Below are 20,509 nucleotides of genomic sequence, written 5' to 3' on the forward strand. Positions count from 1 at the left end.
CAGAAGTCTATACCCAGTCAATGTGCAGAGTTGCAGGCTAGCATTTTCACAGATTCTATTATTCTCTCTCTCTCAAGGGAAAACGGGAAAACTAGCAAGAGCTAGCAAGAACTAGCAAGAGCTTGAACAAACGCCTGGACTCAGATTGAAAGACTGCCCATTTGTCTACTGCCTCATTCCTGGAAATTGCACTGGAACTGTCTGATTAAGGTATTTGGAAAAAACAAATTTTTGACACATTTTGTTGATGATCAACCTCCTTTATCCATCCATATCTTTTTATATGTGGCGGCGGGGCCGGCGGAGGGAAGGGTAGTATTTGTGCTGAAGATTGAAGAACTGTATCTCTTTAAAAATTTTTGTGATATTAAGGGGAAATTAGTGTTTGTCACATATTCTGAAATTATTACTATTATTAATGTTTTTGAAATGCTGTTTTCGTTGGTGGGGCACTGGCTCCTTGTATAACATGTTTGCTTTCTCCCACTGTCATTTTGTACTCTATCAAATCCAAAGTTGTCATGGTTCATTATCTGTAGATGATCTTGAGCAGTCTTGCATTCTAAAAGAATATGCCATGGCATCTGCCTCTGTGCTTTTGTGGCCTGCTGCACAGATGATATTTTAGCACGAGTATTGGGTGAGGGGTTAGAGGGGAGAGCAGAATTTGTCTCAGACTGATGTTTCCTTGTACCATGCTGTGTCTCATTCTTTCATATATGGCTAATTCAACAGTGAAGTACATATATCACACTGTGACTATTACATATGTTAGAGTACATAATTTGGGTTGTAAAGTATCTGTTTGAATGTCTTAACTAATGAATTCCATCAAATTCAATTACCATTCTTCATTAACCAATCAAATTACTCCTTTGGTCTAAGTCATTTCTAACACAGTTTTATTAGGCATACACACAATTCTATGAAGTAAACGTGAGGTGATTAGATTATCTCATGATCTTTATTTGGAGTCCCATGCTACAGAAGTTTGGATTTCTAAAGAATAGCCTTTTGCATTACTTCCACTGTATACAGGAGAAATAGTGTTACAGTGTGAAGCTCTGTCTTTAAGACTCTGTTTTACTACTTCTATCTTAGACTTTCTTTTCCCTGAGGAAGTTTGCTACAGTGGATCGCCAATACAAAAATACATAGAAATACACCAACTATATATTTCTATAAAATTAACCTATTTATTAAGTAGATGTACCTATACGCTTATGCGATACTGGATCATAATATTTTTCACCTTTTAGGAATAAATTATTTCAGTACTAGAACTTTCTCCTATCTCTTGCAGTAAGATACCACAGTGTAGGATCACAGTTGTTATTGTTGAAACACTTTTTTCAAATTATCATTATTTCTTTACATGGATTTCTTTTTAAACAAAGTGGTTCTGGAAATGCATATACCCAGTATTGATAGTACTTCAGTTTTCTAGGAAATAATTGCCACAGCACTAATTTACATTGGAAATTTTAATCATTTTACAATGAAGGGCAGGTGCCTAATGTCCTTGCAGTATAATTCTTACCATACAGATCTTAAAATATTTCCATTTTGTTCTCTTCTACATTAATGTCTTTTAGGAACATTTTCATCTTCTTTCCTACAACTATTTTGAGAAACATCTCAAAATGTGGTCTAAAGCCAACCTACAAAAATACATGTTCTGAGTTCCATGCCAGACTTAAGTCAGAATCTTTGGGAGTAGGCCCTAGGACCAGCATTTAAAATATACATATTAGGTGATTATAATGTACTCCAAAGTGAAATAACCACTGCTCTACAAAATGAGAGCAAGGAAACAACTGACAGAAAAGCATTGTAAAACTAGATGTATAACTGATATGAAAAATGAAAACACCAAAATCAAGTTAAATTTGAATTTTAATTTTTTTCTACATGTTTTCATTACTTGGCTGCAAAAAGCATTCTAGGTTGTTTATTTCGCCTTTAATATGAGTTTTAAATATCTTAAATTAAAATTTTAATATTTAGTGTTAATTAAGGATATGGATGTCTGTTATTTAAAAGCTTTTTCCAAGTTGCCAAACAATGAATGATAGTTATAATGGTAAAAGGTATTAAATTTATAATTTGTATCATTCATTAGTATTTTCATATTTGAATCTTTAGTTTTACAAAGCTTTGTAAATAACAAGTCTATCTTTAATATTTTATATATCTAATAAACAACACTTTTTAAAGAATTTCAACCTATCTTTTTGTTAAGGTTTCCATTTAAATGAATTACGTGAGTGTCTTACTTTCAGAAGATACTTTATTAATACAACTAAATTGAATTCTTTGGGCTGAGATTTTTCCATTTTTTCATAAATGAATATTTCCATATTATCTAATCTTAATAAGAATATTTTCTCAGTGCGGCAAGTAAGACATGTTTGCCAATTTAATATACCAAACTCTAAAGTAAGTATACACTCAAATGAGAGTTAGGGGACAAAGAACTGTCTTCTGAACCATGAAAAGACGGAATGTCGTGATTACCTCAGGCACTGAAAGACAGCAAAAGTCTACATTAGTTCTAGTAGAAAGACTACAGAGAATGTTTGACCCATAAAATTAATTTTTGCTTCCTACATAACTGACTCCATGGAGACAAGGTCTAAAAAGGGAAAATGGTCGAAATCTTAGGTTTGTAGGTTAACTTACTTTGTAAACTAGATATGTCCTGAAAAGACTGGAATAATTTAAATTGTTTCTGCGTTCATAAGAATCATTTTATGTATCAAAAATTCTTTTGTTTTCAGCTAGTTTTGAAGATTGTATTTAGATTATGGACAGACACTACTTTAATTGGGTTGTGTTTCAAAAGTTTCATTTAGAAGTTAAATATTTGGGACTCAAAACTTATTTTCAAATATAAAGAATGCTATAAATGCTGTTTCATGCCCAGATTCAATTTTATGAAATCCACAACATTATAGTAAAATTACATAAGTTATAAAACTAGAAATTGAAGGGAAGAATCATTGAAAACAATACTATATGATCGTCAAAATTAAGCCAATTAGACCAAAAATATTACATTATATATTTACTTTGAATATAAATGCTAAAGGAAAGTAAATTTGCTTATAAATAAATGAGAAATTAGAAGAGGAGGTAGAATATTTTTCTAAAACACAGAGAGAGTGGGGTTATAGCATGAACAGTATTCTCCTGAGCTGGGGGGGAGAGGGAGATGGAGGGGAGAGATGCTGGGTAGATTTAGAGAATGAAAGGCAAAAGGATCTCAAGTATGAGTGGCCAACAGCATTGAACTAGCTATTAAAAAGAAAATTTGCTCATAAATGGTAGGCTTATAATCCAGAAGAACAGGTGTATTCAATGGTTTGTTTGTTTTTGTGTTTTTTGTTGATGTTTTGTTTGTTTCTTTGTTTTTTTTTTTTTTTTTTTTGAGACGGAGTTTTGCTCCTGTTGCGCAGGCTGGAGTGCAATGGCATGATCCTGGCTCACTGCAACCTCCAACTCCCAGGTTCAAATGATTCTCCTGCCTCAGCCTCCTGAGTAGCTGGGATTACAGGCGTGAGCCACCACGCCCAGCTAATTTTGTACTTTTAGTAGAGATGGGGTTTCTCCATGTTGGCCAGGCTGGTCAAAAACTCCTGACCTCAGGTGATCCACCACCTTGGCCTCCCAAAGTTCTGAGATTACAGGTGAGAGCCACCACGATCAGCCTTAATTCTTTTAAAATGAATAGGTAACTATGTTGTTAACATATCCATTTAGAAAGCAGCTGTGTAGAGGAAATGGTAAGGAGAGACAGTGAGCGAGCATGCATGCTAACTCAGTAAGTGCCAACTAATGGAGTGAAGGGAGAACTAATGAATCTTTGGCCTTCTACTAATGGCTTTATCTCTGAGTGGATTAACTCCTTACTCTTTATTGAGTTCCACTTTCTAAGGAATTCTACCCTTTGTTTCTTTCTGAAAATTCAGCATCAAGTGAACCGAATTTACCAATTTGCTGCCTTTGTGTGCACAGTTGTTCATTTAATTTATGAAATATTTATTGAATACCTACTATGTAGTCAGCACTATGCAAATTTTGTTACTTTTAGCCCAGACATTAGGACACAAAGAATATTTTGTTGTATTTGAATTTTAGTATTTTGTATTTTACCATTTCTCATTTATTTTCTGTTTCTTAAATTTGGATAGTTGAAGGGAACAGGTGGCATCCATGCCTAGGGATGGAGGGCTAGGAGTGTGGATAACCCAGAGAAGAAGGTGCAAAAAAGGGAGGTATCTGTCTTGTTCCTCTATTCTTCTGATTTTAAGGAGGTCTTAGCAGCCCTAAGTAGAGCCCCCATCACTTCCATTTAACCTTAAAAACAATTTTTAGAGATGGAAAAAATAGAACTATTTGCTCATGATAAAAATTCTACATTCAAAGTGAAGAAAAACTACTACATTCAAATTGAAGACCTGCAGTATATAGCTCTTTTTGAGCTGATATATCTCATTACTAGGCTAATCTATGGTATAAGAAGCAAGAAGTTAGAAAGGCATCCTGGGAAAATGGCCCATAATTCTTCATCAACTGTAATTTTCAGTGAAATAAAAGTCTAAATCTCCATTACTAGTTAGTTTGAAGTACAGAAGGTCATCATGTAAGTTTCTGGAATCCCTTTTAACTCTAGAAATTCTACTGGAGAGACAGGTGAATAAGATTGGGAAAAAATAATGGTTCATCTTTCATTGAAGAAAGTTATTTAGAGGAATTTTTCAATATCAAGCACCCCTCCTTTCCGTTCCATTTTCAAGAAACAAGAGCAAAGGATGAGTTTTGGCAACATTCCAAGAAGTGTCTTAGGGCAGAAATGGTCAATGCCTGTGTTGAGTTACCTGAATCTCTATTTGGCAGCTTCTGAAAGCTACTATAAAAACCTGGGCTTAAGAAGAGGATGATGGTATGGTCTCGCAGTCTTGTGTGAATTTTCTAAACAGTTTTGTTACCCCAAAGCATAGAAGTGATACCTCAAAATTTATAACTGATGCTATATCATAGTTATACTCACATATAAACTTGCTTGATAATATTTCCTACACTTAAGTTTCCAATCAATCTATTTTTGTCTCCTACACTTCCCTGATCCAACAAATCTTATCCATCATGCAGCCTGAGTTCATACCTTTGTTTCTTCAATGATTTTATTAAACATCTACAATGTCAGTTATTCTTCAAACCCTCTTGTACAGGCCCCTGTCCTCATAGAGACTACCTTCTAGTAGAGAGGTAGACTATTAACAAGGAACAAATATATAAATAATAAGACCCACCAAAATCTTGTTTATTCACTAACTTTAATCGTATTTTTGTCTAAATTTTCTTCTTCCAAGTTTTTTTTTTTTTCAGTCAGTAATCCTACTCTTCATTTTAGCCTACTTGATTCTTACTGTTTTCAACATTGCCCTCAAATTAATATAATCCACTATTTTAACTCTTTTAAGATTTTCCATCATCTTAAGTGGAAGGAACAAATAAATTCATAAATTTACATATTAGATAAGATGAATTGCTGGAGAAATTTGATCCGTATAGCCAGACGTAAGTAATACCAGAGTGGCTCCAATGTGGCCATTATGGAATCAAATACCTCACAGCCCAGGCCTCAAAGGCATCTTTTCTTATCATGAGATTTTTCTTAATTACATTTTCCAGTGATTAAGTGTCCCATTTCTACACATTGGAATGCATTTTCTATATTAAGTTGTCAATGATCATAAACTATCTGGCAAGAGCTTATTCCAATTATCCTAACAACCTCCTCTAGGATCCCTAGCTTAACCATTCTACATTTACTATATGTACTTGGCACAAAGATGGTATAAAGGTTTAGCCCTAAATTGTTTATAAATTTTTCACACTATTCCAGGATATTAGAACAGGATAGTCATTTACATGTGTACACATATAAATGTCTGAATACACGTCTTGAAAATGCAATAGGTTACATCTGATGATGGTTCAAGAAGAACTAAAAGGATAATCTTAAGGGAACATAAAAATTTCGTGTTTGAAGTTACTGCTAAGAAGAATAGCGATGTAAGAGTTCAGATAACTGCAAAAGTAAAGAATCAAGGCAGTGTAAAGTTTCTATATCTTAGGGAACTTAACTAGCTGTTAAAAGGGCACCTCTCTGACATCATTAAAATTTCAAAAATTTGATACATAAAGATGTGCCAGTACAAAGTTTGGTCCTTAGCAATAATCAATTAATGATACTGTCCTTTTCATTCAGTGAATCCAAGAATAATAGTTTTCAGACCTAAATATTTACAACCACAGTTTCATCAAAATACAGAGAATATATATTGTATCGAGTGTGCCTTTATCTAGGACAAATCTTAATAGCGTCTAGATTCAGACCAACCACCAAGACAAATTGCCAAGAGAATTATTAAGAAATTTGTATAAATCCCTTTATTACATCTTAGATTTTAAAACTTCTCAAAACAATTACAGCCCTTACATACCTGTGATGGTTTTTAATTCCCTGGACAATTTATCAAGAAATTAAAAATTCAGAGCTCCCTAGCAACACAGTGGTATATTTACCATTACAGTATGCCAGTTTTGTTTATTTTTTATGGCACAAATACCACAATGTATTTTATTTATTAACCTATTGGCTGAAGTATAATATGCCTACAGAAAAGTGAATAAAACATGCATTTTATATAGCATTATGAGATTTTTTATCTTGCTTTTTGGTCATTGATCTTGTAAATTGTTATTTTTTAGTTATTATGATGAGGATTTAATATCCAGAATATATTAAGAAATCCTACAACTCAACAACAAAAACCTAATGTGTCTATTTACAAATAAAAATTACAAATTAGTTTAGATAATTACAAATTAGAAAACAATGAAGAATAGAATTTAATTGAATGGAAAATAAATGTTTATATTCATGGAAGAAACACACATAAAGATGAATTATAATTTGCTATCAAATATACAGAAAATTAGATGGAGTTTTTGGTTCACAATAGCTGACAAGTTGACACTATGCTTATGTTAAAAATAAACATTATTCTAAGGTATTTAAATAGAAACATAACAAAAATAATCCTGGGTATGGTCACTTTGTTAGAGACTTGGGCTCAAATTTAGGTCCCACAATAGAAAAAGAATTAACAGGAAGGTGGAAAGAGCAACAAAACCGCAGTTATTTGTAGTTTGCGACATAATCTTGTAAGAAAATAAGTTCAAGATGCTAAAGAGAGAAAAAAGAAAGATGCATCAAGTGTGGATTTAAAGTAAATATATACCATTACAAGGCACATTGTATACCGAGAACCAAAAAGAAACTTACTGAAATTGTAGGAAAGAACAACGAATGACATAATGCAATATTCTGAGAAGAGAATGTTGAAATTTATTCTGGATTTTTTTTAAAAGACAGCTATTTATCTTTTGTGAAAAATCATAATACAGTTCTGTTTAACAATGAAGAACTATTCCACTGTATTACCTCCCAATTCTCACATATTTATACATAAGTATTAAAACTATATGTAGTATAACAAACCTAAATTTCTGAAATATGAACACTATCACAATTTTCTAGGTGATAAGTTATTATACGATTTTGTTATTTAACTGTAAGCAAGGGAGAATCTAAGAAAGAAGAATATATTCTTTCTAAAATAACTCCCCTTCAAGATGGCAGCTGAATACATAGAATAATCAGACTAATCATTTGGGGTTAGTGGTTGTTTTTATGTTACATAGAAGGAGAAATGACCACTATCTGATGGCATCCAAGAAAGTGCCTCTCTGGGGACAGAATTGTCACCCTGATCACCATTGCTCATGAACCCCCTTCATGTTAATGGGCACATTCCAAGTAGAAGATGTGATAACAAATTCTTTATGTTCTTTTAGGACTGTTAATTCTAAAAATTTTGGGACTTATTATATACTGCTGGTTAATTCTGAGTATAAATGTAAGGAAATTCTGTTTCATAATTTAGTGTCTAGAATAGGACTTTATAAATTGGTTTATGATCAGTGTGCTTCAAGTTTATTTTGGGTACCAAATGTTCCCTTTATTTAATCTATTTAAATCAACAAAAGAAGCAATTTCAAACGGTATTCATCCAATAAACTGTAGTTAGGAAAATGTTCATTAATCTATTTTTATTTACCAACAACTTTGTCCTTTTCTTTCAAAAAGCACTTTGAAGGAGGGAAAAATAAAAACAGAAGGAAAGAGAAATTATATACCACTATAAAAATTATATGCAGTTTTGCCTGCTTTTTATGTAACCTAGTATTCAAAACTTAACTGGTTTTATCAGATTCCATTATGTTATGAACACACAGGCCAGTATTTCCCCACCAGTTTCTTCTAACTAGGAAGTACATTCAAACTGAAAATCTAAGTTTGTGTTTTTCTACTGAAAGAAATGTCGTTGGTGAGTAGCGAAGATGATTTATGTGCATAAAGCTGACCTTATAAAAATAATCTCTGTGTTCATCATAATTTTATTGCTATGTAACATTTGTTCCATTTTCTTTTTGTATATCTCTGATAAACCATTAGTTTGTAGATCTCTGATGCCTTAGAACATATGACAGTTTAAAAATATCTATTGTGTTTTTCCCCAAATTATTTTATTAGTCAGTAGTTTTTTTTGATGAAACAGTGACATCAATTTCTTTCATGGTTACAATTTTTGCAGTGTTTTAGCTAACATATTTTACTAACTGAAAATTATCCTTGCCTTTTATTTACACTTCAGAAGTTAAAAATAAATATATTTATTAATTAACAATTATATCTCCAAAACAAAGTAACGATTATTTGGTTTCTAATGCTAGCAATTCTTGTTTATATTTAATGAAAATCGCATTTCTCCTGACAGGGGAAAAATATTTTTCCACATTAAGAAAGGCTTTTCATTCATGTCCTGAAACTACATATTTTTGTTCTGGAATATAAATCATCTATTTATTTGACATGTATGTTGAAATTTAGTTTGTGAAACAGAATATATATCTATTTGTATGTCTCTCTATAATAGAATTCTGGACTGTGATGAGTTGTTCTCCATATACATGAAGGATTAGATACATATCTTTCTTCTTTCCAAAAATGCCATCAGCATTGTCAGTCTCAGAAAACAGGTGGAAAATTGCCTCAGTGTTTCTGATATCTCTTATTAAAGATAATTATGATGCAGAACTGAAAAATACTAAAGTTTTATGAAGCATCACCATGAAGTAATAAAACTTTCCTTTAATAAAGGGCTCATATCCAATAAAGGGCTTATATCTGAATGAATATTGTCGTTCACTATGGTCACCTTAAATTTCAGATGCTTCCATCGTTCAAAATATTCTGCTGTTTGTTTGCAACTTTTAGAGCCAGTTTATGCACCAGGAAGCAGTCTTTGACAAACACCACTGTGAAGGCATTATATCATTATGATCAGTACAAATGAGGAGGCACCCTTTCTAAGCATGAGGAACATTTCTTTTAATGAGTCTGTGTCCTCTCCAAAAGAAATATGCATTCATCAAGTACACTTTAATTCAAAATGGTGTGTGTTTTCTAGACAAAAAGATACATCTCTCACAAAGGAGAAGTACTCTGAGGCTGATGGGCTCATGAGGTCACATGTTGGCTAAAAGACCTCGCAGGCTATGCCCAGAACATTAGTTAGACCTTTTCAAGATGTGGGGGAAAAAAAGACACATAAAGTTTCAGGCTGAATCAAAAAGACTATTTTTTTACTCAGCTCTTGTTATATTTTATAGTTACATCCTTATCCCAGACAGGATATAAGGTCCTTTCAAGAACCCATGAGGCTACACATGACCTTCCCCTGCTACCTCTCTTTACTGGAATATGAAACCTTACTTGAGCCTACGGTACTCTGCATACATAGTTACCATTTGCTATTTACTTTACATTAGGGATATATTAAAAAACCCTAAAAAGCCAGCCTATACCAAGCTCAGATGGGCTTACTAGTGAATTTTACTCAACATTTAAAAAGAGATATTACTAGTTCCCTACAATCTCTTCCGGAAGATAGAAGCAGAGGGAATACATCCTAACTCATTCTGTGAGGACAGAATTACATGAATATCAAAACTAGACAAAGGTAATACAAGAAAAGAATACTATATACCAGTATCTCTCATGAATATAGAGGCAAAACTCCTCAACAAAAGCCAGCCCATAAACCATCCTGCCAGGTGAAAAGGTAATGGAACTGTGGAGGGATGTTCTGCTTTCCATTAAAAACCATTTATTCATTCAACCAATATTTACTTCTGTGAGGTTGATTCTATGTGGTCAAGAAATCAAACCTGTCATCTCTCTCATTCAGTCAGTCACTTATTAATTCACTCACTGAACAAATATTTTTTTTTCAAAATGTACAATGCGTTAGGCATTATACCTGGTGCTGGGGGATACAATAGTGAGCAAAATAGGACAAATCCTTGCCATCATGGTTTTTACATTATATTGGAGAAACAGACAATAAATGAGATATTAAACAAATAAACAATAAACAAGATAAATATATCTATGTTATATACTATGTTATCTTTATATCAATAAATCAAGATACATAGATATCTTATTATCTATTTCTCCAATATAATGTAAGATATATAGTAAGATTTATATTATATATAATAAATATATATATATAAAATGTAAAGTATGCTAAAGATATATGCCAAGAAGAAAACAAGAACTTAACATGTACATAGGGTGAAATTTACAGAGATTGTTCAGAGATGGCCTCATTGAGAAAATGACTTTGTGTAAAATCCCAAAGGCAATGAAGAAAAGCATCTTGATAATGTTTCCTGGAAGAGCATTGCAGACATAAAGAACAAGACACAACAACAGAGGCTGGTGTAGAGTGAGTGAGGAAATATGCTTGGAGATGTGAAGTCAGAGATTTAGATGGAAATCAAATCATGCAGAGCCTTGTGAGAAATGACATGGAGTTTTGATTTTTGGCCAAATGTAATGAACAGCCATTGGAGGGTTTTCAATAGGAAAATGCTGTAAAATGATTGACTATTATACAAAATTTATTCCAGTTTCTGTATGGAAGACAATATTTAGATATCAAGAGTGCAGGCAGATAGAACAATAGAAGTTATTGCAGTATTCCAGGTGAGGCAGCTACCAGAGTTGGTAATTTTGATTAGGCTTATGGCTGTACACTACTGAGAAGTTAATAGACTTGAGATATGTTTTTAAAGTAGAACCTATATGACTTGTTGATGAATTGAATATGGAAAATAAGAGAGAAGGAATCATCAAAATAATTACCCTAGAGATTTCCTTGAACACTTTGGTGAAGCCATTTATTCTGATGGGGAAGACTCCAACAGAAACGGGTAGGGGAGGAGAAAACAAATTTTGTTTTTATATGTTAGGTTTGAGGTCATCTTTGGACTTCTAAGAGAAGCCAGTTAGGCAGTTAAAATATAGGAGGCTGGACCTCAGGGAAAAAGACTGGAATGAAGATATCACGTTAGGATTTGTATGAAGGATACTCTCAATAGCAAATTAAAGAATACCTTACTAAAATTTACTTAAATATTATTAATATTTGTTATGTCACTTTATTATATCTGTTTATTAAATCCAACTCTAGAGAGTACCAAGATTTATTCAGTAGATAATTGATATCAAAACCCTGGGTCAGCCTCTCTTGGAGTCTCAGGGCCTAGCCCCCCTGTTCCCAGACTTTGTGCAGCATCTCAAGCATCATATCCTCCCATGGCAACAGAGAAGGCAGAGTCACTGTAAGGAGAACATGCAGGAGAAAGGGGTTCTTTTTAAAGTTAGCTCTCTCATCTGATTGGGGAGAAGAGAGAAAATATCTTCCAGAAAACTACCAATGGATTTCCCTAATGTCTTCCTCCAGAGCTACAGCAAATGCCCATCCCTATACCATCCTTTGCAAAAGGGAAGTGTATTGTCTAAAATTGAGAGGACAAGTATGAGTTATTACTTGTGACTCAGGTTCCATCATCAAAGAAAAAGCTAGAACATGTTGGGAAGGTAACCTTCCATGTCTGCTACAGGAGACATTCTCTTATAGATTTTATTTAAAATCAGGACCAGATGATGTCCCCAAAAATACACCCACTGTGCACTCAAGATATCTTCATCCTCTCTGTATAAAACTCTATGTGGCTACTGGAAGAAACAGATTATATCAGCCTGATAAGGGGATAGACAGACCTGTTGAATCATAAATAGAACAAGCAGAAATAATAGAAGAGCTTAGAACATTCACAGGAAAGTAGAAGAAACTGGATTTTGGAAAATAAGTTTCTGGGGTTTGTACCACAATTGAGGGATTGTGGGTGGTATTTGAACATGAGCTAGTGCCCCTGAATGTCTTAGATGCCTGTGAATGCTGCCATTCACCAGCAGCCTCTGTGAGAGGGCTTAATGGGTATTAATTGTTCATTTGTTTCTGAGACTCTCCAATATACCAACCAGGTGCTGTGCCTGGAGCAAATAAAAAGCAGGCCTCTGTCCTCAAAAAGTTCATAATTTCTGATGGCGATCTAGGTAAATTAGTAATATATTAAATATTTTTGCCATAACTCTCCTATTATTGTAACTTTTTCTGACTTTAAAAACCATAACCCAAGCAATCTATTGGCATTTAAACCACGACTATCTGGTTTACACTGTCTTTCCAGACATTTACTTTGTTCTATTTGTTCTATTATAGAAAAGACAATGCAAGTTGATATCTACATGTGTTTTTAAGTACAAATTCTTATCTGTGTCTGCCATATCACACAGTATTGTGAGAAGTCCAAAATTTAGGTTCTTTCTTAAATTTAATTATCTGGTACTTTCCTACAACAGTGTGTCTCCTATTGACATTTCAAATTTCATTTTGTTCACATATCTAATGTTTGTGTCTCCTTGATATGGATAACAATAGCTGGTGTAACAGCTTATCTCCTTTTGATTCTGAAAATGTAATAAAGAAGGAAAATGCAAAGTAACAGCCACATGTGCCGGTTATTCAAGCAACCATCCAACTTCTGTATGAAGTTAATTTGGGGGAAATATGGTATGCACGCTGCAGCTCAAGCTCACTTGTGTCACAGAGAAATACGAAAGGCAAGGGATGGTGCTACTTTGACAAGTACATGAAGGAATAAAGTATTGAAATAAAACAAGTGAATGTGGCCTTATGAGAATCTTTGTTTTACTTATAAGGCACAGCAGTTTCAAGAATATGACCTTGCTTAATATATTACTGTTTTTACTTCAAAACAACAGCATTTGTATTCTTATGTAACAATTTATGAATACAAATGACATGAAAATCATGAGATACTTTTACTCTTTATATTGATTTTTATTCCATTTACTCCACTTGAATATATATCCTAAGTAATCATCAAAATTAAATGAATATTTGAGGGAAAATATAACATTAAAAGAACCCCTGAGAAGTTATGTAGTTCTTGCCTGACTCTAGGCAAATTTATAATATGTAAAGATCTTCTGAAGAAGAAATTCATATAACCTATTATAGAAACTCTTCCTTATTTCTAACTCAAATCTTTATATTTTATATTAAGCTTGTTGAAGTTTTTTCTTAGAAAATTTGTAATAAAACATCATGTCTCTTTGGCCTATAGCGAATGAAAAAACCTCACAGTTAATTAATACAGAGATTTTAAAATTGTAGACCTCTAGAAAACTCATTTTGTTTTCTTTGGATTTTATACATAAAAGTAAACATTGATTTGTAATTAAGAGAAGGGAAGAATTCATGATTTGGAATCATTTTCTGTAAAAGAAGAATAGAATTAAAGATGTGGCACTATTTAAAATTAGAGATTAGACTTTTTATCCATGAAAACTCTGGAGAAATAATTTTGATTTTCAAATATGATTAGAAAAACTCAAACATTCAGCCTTGCGCTTTCTTTGAACTCTTTCTTAGGCTAACAAGTTCTTCTAATCTTATAGTTTTAGGTGCTGTTTATAAAATTGATAGTTGTACATTTATAGATTTTACAGAATTGTACTCTTTTTGTGGATAAGTATCTTTATGCCAAGTTTATTTGGCTTTGTGTGAATTACTGTTTGAAAAAAGACTGATCATTTTGTAATGAGTATCATTACATGAAGAGCTATTATTTCCTGGAAACTTTATTCTGCAGCCTCAGAATGTAGATCAGGGGCCCTAGCAAGTTAAGGTCCAGGCTCCTCATCAAGGTCATTTTCCTTTTCATACCACTGCCCTTTCCCCAACTCAAAGTCAGCCTAATGGTCAGGAAGGTTCACTTATAGGGAAAGAAAAGGAACAGTGCCTTCTTTACCTATGCCCTGCATAGCAGGTAACAATTACCTAAAATTCATTGTGGAGGATTGGAATATCCAAGAGTTTTAGAAACAGTTATGCTCAGACACCTCTGTGTGATCCCAGGCAAAGTGACTAAGCTCTCCAACATATTGTCCTTTATACACAATAATTAAAAAGATTCCTCAAAACATTATCTCTAAGATAAGATATGAAGGTAGTTACGGTTTTTCCCAAACTATTTTGACTTGTTCTTTGTCAGTAGCATGAGGCTATATTAAGATATAACTTTAAATAGTGCTTCATAAACAGTGGATGGCCATGGAATCGAATTAGTGGCTTGTGATTGGCATTTGAATAAAATAGAATAGAAAAAAATAAAGGATGTAAGTTACATCAAATGCAGCGAGGATTAGTATTGCTTTGTGAAACTTTGTATATTTGTACTGTGTATATGAAATTGTGCTGTAAAATGTATTTCTTACCATGTGTAAAAGTTTTCCAAAAATGTTTAAAAGATGTCAGCCTACAGAATTGGACCATCTAGTACAACATGAAAACCCCCTAAAAAATACCACTCAAAGATACAGAGCACAGACTGGCATTCAGCACCACTAGAAAGAAGCAGTGCAGTGATGATCTTCAGGGTCTGTGATTGCTTTGGGCAGTCTTCTTGCTGTCATGTTGCAGTAAGTAAGGTATCTGAGCTGCAGTCATCATGTGGGTGTAATACGTAAAAAGTCACACATGCCCATTCAGTTGGGCACTTGTGGGAAAAAAGCAAATAGAATAGTGTATCCTTATTTAGTATATGTAAGAGCTGTGTTTAGGTATCTTTCCTCAGAATTCATGGTACTATGATGACTGCAGAGAAAATTCTCTATATGTTTCCTCTACAAACTTTTACACTTGCTCTTTGGCATTTTTTTGTCAGCAACAAGATGGCTACTGTATGCTAATAAAATCCCTGTGCATCTACCCGCAACTCATCCCTTCTGATGGCTTTATATCTAATTACTTAAAGCCTGTATTATGTGTATCTGTTTTCTAAAACAGAATATGAAACTGTCAGGCCTAAATTATCCTGAATCCCAATCTGTGAAAGGACACATAATGATGGGGGAAATATATTCCTTATCAGAACAACCAGGTGTTCTCAAATATTGACTGAGCTGCATAATCATTTGGGCAAAGTATATCTTGCAAGAAAAGGCAGTAATGTTCAAATTCTTGCATTTTTATTTTCCATGAGTTTGGTGTTTTCCTTTCAGAATAATCATTGTTCATGTTCTTGATAAAATCAAGTTGATGCATCAAGGCAGCCATCCTTGAAGATATAAAGCCTATGACATTAGGTCCTGTGATGTTGTTTTACATGTTGCTTACTGGCATGGATGCCCATTCAGAAATTCTGCTATTCTACTGGGACTCCATTTCTGTTTTTCTAGAAGCAACTGCACATCCATAGGATCTATCTTCTGGAAAGAAAACCTTTCAAATAAAACACACTCTGCATTTATTTATTTTAAGCCACATTAAAATTTTAAAAGGCAAACAAAAATTTAAAAGTATTTACATGAACCATTTGAAATTGCTGATACTTTGGTTTCTTTGGCCTATAAAAATGATGATTTCATATAGCCCAATCTAATATTACTTTTCAAAAAGTAAGTTAATATTCTAAACCCAATATGCAATTGCTTTTAAGTATCCAAATTCTTTGAGTTCAGCTGGTATTAGAAGCAGTCTGATGCTTTTCTTCATTCTCATACTTAACAAATATTGTCCTAAGTTTCTGCTATGTTCAGAGTGCCAGGCATGTGGTAAAGAAAGAATAAAGCTGACACAACTTAATAATTATGAAACATTTTTTCTGATGATAGTATGTTGTTGGCAGAACAAAAAAGTTGTGTTTCCTTTGCCTATAAAGTGACCCAAAACTTTATAACTCCTTCACATGTGTGGTTTTTCTTAAGCATTTCCTCAACTTGGTACTGCTTTTTATCAAATTCCCTGTATTTATTTCCTCCTGAGTAGATTCACCCTGAATCAACCTGTCAGTGTAGTTTAGTCTTTCCCAGATATTGTTCCCCAATTTTTAATGTAGGAATTAGCCTAGTCTTTCTGTGTCTTGAAACATTAACAAAGCACTTAAGTGAGCCTTGATCATTTCAATTGCACCAACCACGATAAATAAAACATTAGTTGTTCTCATATATTATTGTTCCTTCAGTTTTGAGGAGAGAATCACAAGTGGATGTCTATGTAGTTTGTCCCTTTGTAAGACATTCACTGAATAGTCTGCCTATTGTTCTGCCTAGCTCTTTCACATTTACTTGAGAAGTGTCATCATAATTTTTCTTTTTCTTCTTTTTTTTTTTTTCTTTTCGCTTGGTGAGCATCCTTTGTTCTGAGGATTTTTTTTTTTTTTTTGAGATGGAGTCTCACTCTGTCGTCAGGCTGGAATGCGGTGGCGTGACCTCAGCTCACTGCAACCTCTGCCCTCTGAGTTCAAGCGATTCTCCTGCCTCAGCCTCCTGAGGAGCTGGGATTACAGACGCCTGCCACTGCACCCGGCTAATTTTTTGTATTTTTAGTAGATACCGGGTTTCACCTTCTTGGCCAGGCTGGTCTTGAACTCCTGACCTCGTGATCCACCCGCCTCAGCCTCCCAAAGTGCTGGGATTACAGGCATGAGCCACCGTGCCCGGCCAATATTTTTGAAATGAATGTTTCCCACCATCAATATACCCAATGCTGCAGGGTTTCTGTTTTTTGTTTTTTTTCAGAGCTCTCACTTTGTTTCTCCAAAATTGGTCATCCCACCTGTGATTGCTGCACTGACGCTCCCCAGTCTATATGCTGAGTAACAGTAGGGCAATTCATGGAAGCCAGCGATTCTCCACCTTCACTTCACCCTGGATCACCTGGGGAGTTTTAAAAATACTGACACCTGGGTTTCACTCCCAAGATTCTGATTAAATAGGCCTGAACCAAAGGCTGGGCATTAGGATTTTTTTAAATCTCCCAGGGGGAGCTAAATGCACAGTGAAGCCTGAGAACCACTAATTGAAGTTTTAACAAGAATCCCCAGGCATAGCCTTGTGTCTTTGACCTCATTGAAACCAGGCCCAAACTTTGGAATAGGCTAAAAGCTAGTGTCTATATCCACTTTTAGAAACCCATCGTGGTGATTCATTGGCTACCATTTATTAAGTTTTTTCTATCTGCCCAAAATTCATCAGAGTAGAGCTCAGATCTCAATAGGGGTGAGAAACAATAACCATAATAGTCTTGAAGTCACTTTTTGGTATCCACTGCCAGATTATGCTACTCACCTAACAATTTGGGCAGCTTTCTCCAGAGAGTAATTAACATCTTTGTAAAGATGTAATCACCTGAAGCAGCTATATAAGCAAGAGCAGTCTCAAGAGCTTTCATTTCTAGCAGCAAAGAAATTGTATTACAGTAGCATTTTGCCAGCATATCTTAGAACATCAGTGTAATCAGTATTAGAATGATGCATTGTAAGACTGAATAACAGAAAGAGATTAATTTCTATTAAATATCTACATCTGTTGGTTCCCCAAGGTAGATTATGCTGGGAAAATCTAATGGAGTTTTTTTAACCCAGCCTCCTTTCACTCCGTGCCCAATTCCTGCAGTTGTTGCTGAGGTTCACCAGATGGATTAAAAGAAAAAATAAGAAGAAGTGGCCCGAAACATGTAAGCAATCCTCAATTCATTGCTGTTTGAATGAACTGTGGTGTTATTTGCATTCAGTGTTAATTTACAGGGAAAATGACATCCTTTCGCTTAGAAACAAAGATAGTTTTCTTTTTCTACGTAACGTTACTCACTGTAGGATCAAAAACTTGCCTGAAGTTTCTGAACCAAACTTATTGTTGTCCATAATGTCACTAATAACCCAGGTCTATCTCCATCCAGGATTGTTACAATAAGGTCTGGAGGTGTAATTATAGGTATAATTTGACCTCTTTTTTACTACCTTCATACAATTTACTTGGTTGAAAGATCTCTGTCAGCTTTTGCTGAACTTTATGCTTCGCTACCTCAGTGCATTAAGTAAACCATAAAAAGAGGTATTAATAGTAATTTTCAATGAATATAATATCCAGCTGCTCTCAAGAGAATCCCTTGATCACATCTATTGCCATGATTTTGCCTGAGTAAAATGTTACTGAGCACCGACTTCTCCCTTAAGGAAGGGTTGGTTTCAGGATTTTATAGGGGAATCTTGCAAAGGCACTTTTGCCCATTGACCAGTATATTGAGACAAAGTTAGAGAAAAGAATGAGATGGGAACTCTGCTAGGTGTCTGTTCTGTTTTGTCAGAACTTTGTTAAAGCCGTGGGGAAGAGCTTTAAACTTCCCTTGATTGTTATTTTAGACACTAATAGTCAAGGGTATTCTTTAAGGTTCTTAAAGTTCAGAAAGGCCACATTGACACTGTTACCTATCAAGAGTTAGGTTTCTAAACATCACATCAAACAGCATATGCAGAATGAGCCCAAGAACAGTATGATTTGAGGATGCTGTGGAGTTCCATGCCACACCCTACAAATCCATATATCTGCTTTTCCTGCTCAACTCTAGTTTGCCAAAATACAGAAAACGGGTCAAATAAATCACAGATATAAAGAACACAAGTAAACTAACAAAAGCAGCCTGGGAAATGCAGTGCTTTAAAGGAAACTCAGAAACAGAGTTTGGATTATTCACAGGATAAATATAGGCCTGGTCACTGTATGAAGAATCTTTGAATGGTAAGTCATAGAAACCATGTGAGCTAATCTCAGTGATTTTTATCAAAAAAGACACTGGGCTATCTACAGAACCCAAGGAAGCATTAAGCTTTAGCATCTCAAAGAGAGGGATCAAAAGCAAATACAGGGAGCTCAGCAGCAGGAGTATGGTCTCCAGGTTTCTGGAAGTCTCTTAGAGGCCCAACAGCATATGCCTCTATATCTCTCAGTTCCAATTCCAAACTGGCAGGAAAGTTATTTGATTTTTCTATTTGGATAAGAGGCTCATCCTATATGAACTAGTGAATTAGCAGTAACCAGGAAAGCTGTTCTTAGAACAAAAACATGGCCCGTGGGAATCATTGCTATAGACAGTGTGAGCAGTTCTCACTTAGAAGGACCTAGATAGATAACTCCATAAGATTCTGTTATGGCTATTTTCACAGAGTACTTAAAATAAAGAAAGGTCACCAAAATATAGGGAAACTTATGTATCACGTTATTCCCAATGCCTTGGGCTTTTCTATTTTGGCTAAATTGCCTTATATTCTTGACAGCTAGATATTAAATAATTATGCCTTGAGAGAAGGTGGTAATACTTTGCTTTTAAAAATAGGATTAAACTAGTCTGTAAGCAACCTTCAGTTTCTTTTCTCTTGAGTTTATAAGTGATACTTGAGGAGGAGCATGCACTGAGGGTATCTTCTGCCCTCCCAGAAGCCATCTATTACCCAAATTATGTATCTTTCCCCTTTCTTTCCTTCTTTCTCTTTCCTTTTTTTTTTTTTTTTTTTTTGAGAAATGAGGAAGAAAACAGTGGTGTTGGGATGAGATGACGGGTAGGAAAGGCCGTGAGGAAGAAGAGACACATGGGGAAGGAAAGACAGTGTCTAGCAGAGAACACTGCTGTTAAACGAGGTATCCCCTCACCTAGCAGCCTCATGGAAAGAGAACCACTGCTTCAAGGAATAATTCTGGAGAAGTGAGACTGACTCCACAGTCACCCTGTCTTTCTCTTAGTGACCCTGGTGCCTGAAATGACTTTACAAAAGCTCTGACCCTCAGTCCACATTTAAAAAGGAAAGACTGGATTCATTTAAATTCAAAACAAGCGACAAATTGGCTCCTATCAGATCTTTGCCCCAGATCAGGTTTTGGTAGATCTGAGAACAAATGAAACAAAAGAATTACAATAATCTGAAAAGGAAAGGAAAGAAAGAGCAGGATCTGAGAACCCCCAAAATGACTCTTGCTCTCTTCATAGTTTGCCTAGTGCTGTCCTTGATTAGAAGTAATTTTATTTCATTTGCCTATGAAAAAGAAAAATATTGAAATTATGACCAAGCATGGAGATATTTTACAGATACCGACCTT

General features: G+C 34.5%; 1 protein-coding gene across 7 annotated transcripts in view; it reads left to right on the forward strand.

The window, feature by feature from the left end:
* SYT1 (synaptotagmin 1) overlaps positions 1 to 20,509 on the forward strand; it is a 588,739-nt gene that overhangs the window by 118,965 nt on the left and 449,265 nt on the right. For all 7 annotated transcript variants that reach the window (XM_016923901.3, XM_016923903.3, XM_016923902.3 and 4 more), the window contains one exon: positions 78 to 210. The gene's annotated coding sequence lies outside the window, so the exon portion shown is untranslated. The remainder of the gene's footprint in view (positions 1 to 77; positions 211 to 20,509) is intronic.

Source organism: Pan troglodytes, chromosome 10, assembly GCF_028858775.2.
Source record: "Pan troglodytes isolate AG18354 chromosome 10, NHGRI_mPanTro3-v2.0_pri, whole genome shotgun sequence".
NCBI classification, from domain to species: domain Eukaryota; kingdom Metazoa; phylum Chordata; class Mammalia; order Primates; family Hominidae; genus Pan; species Pan troglodytes.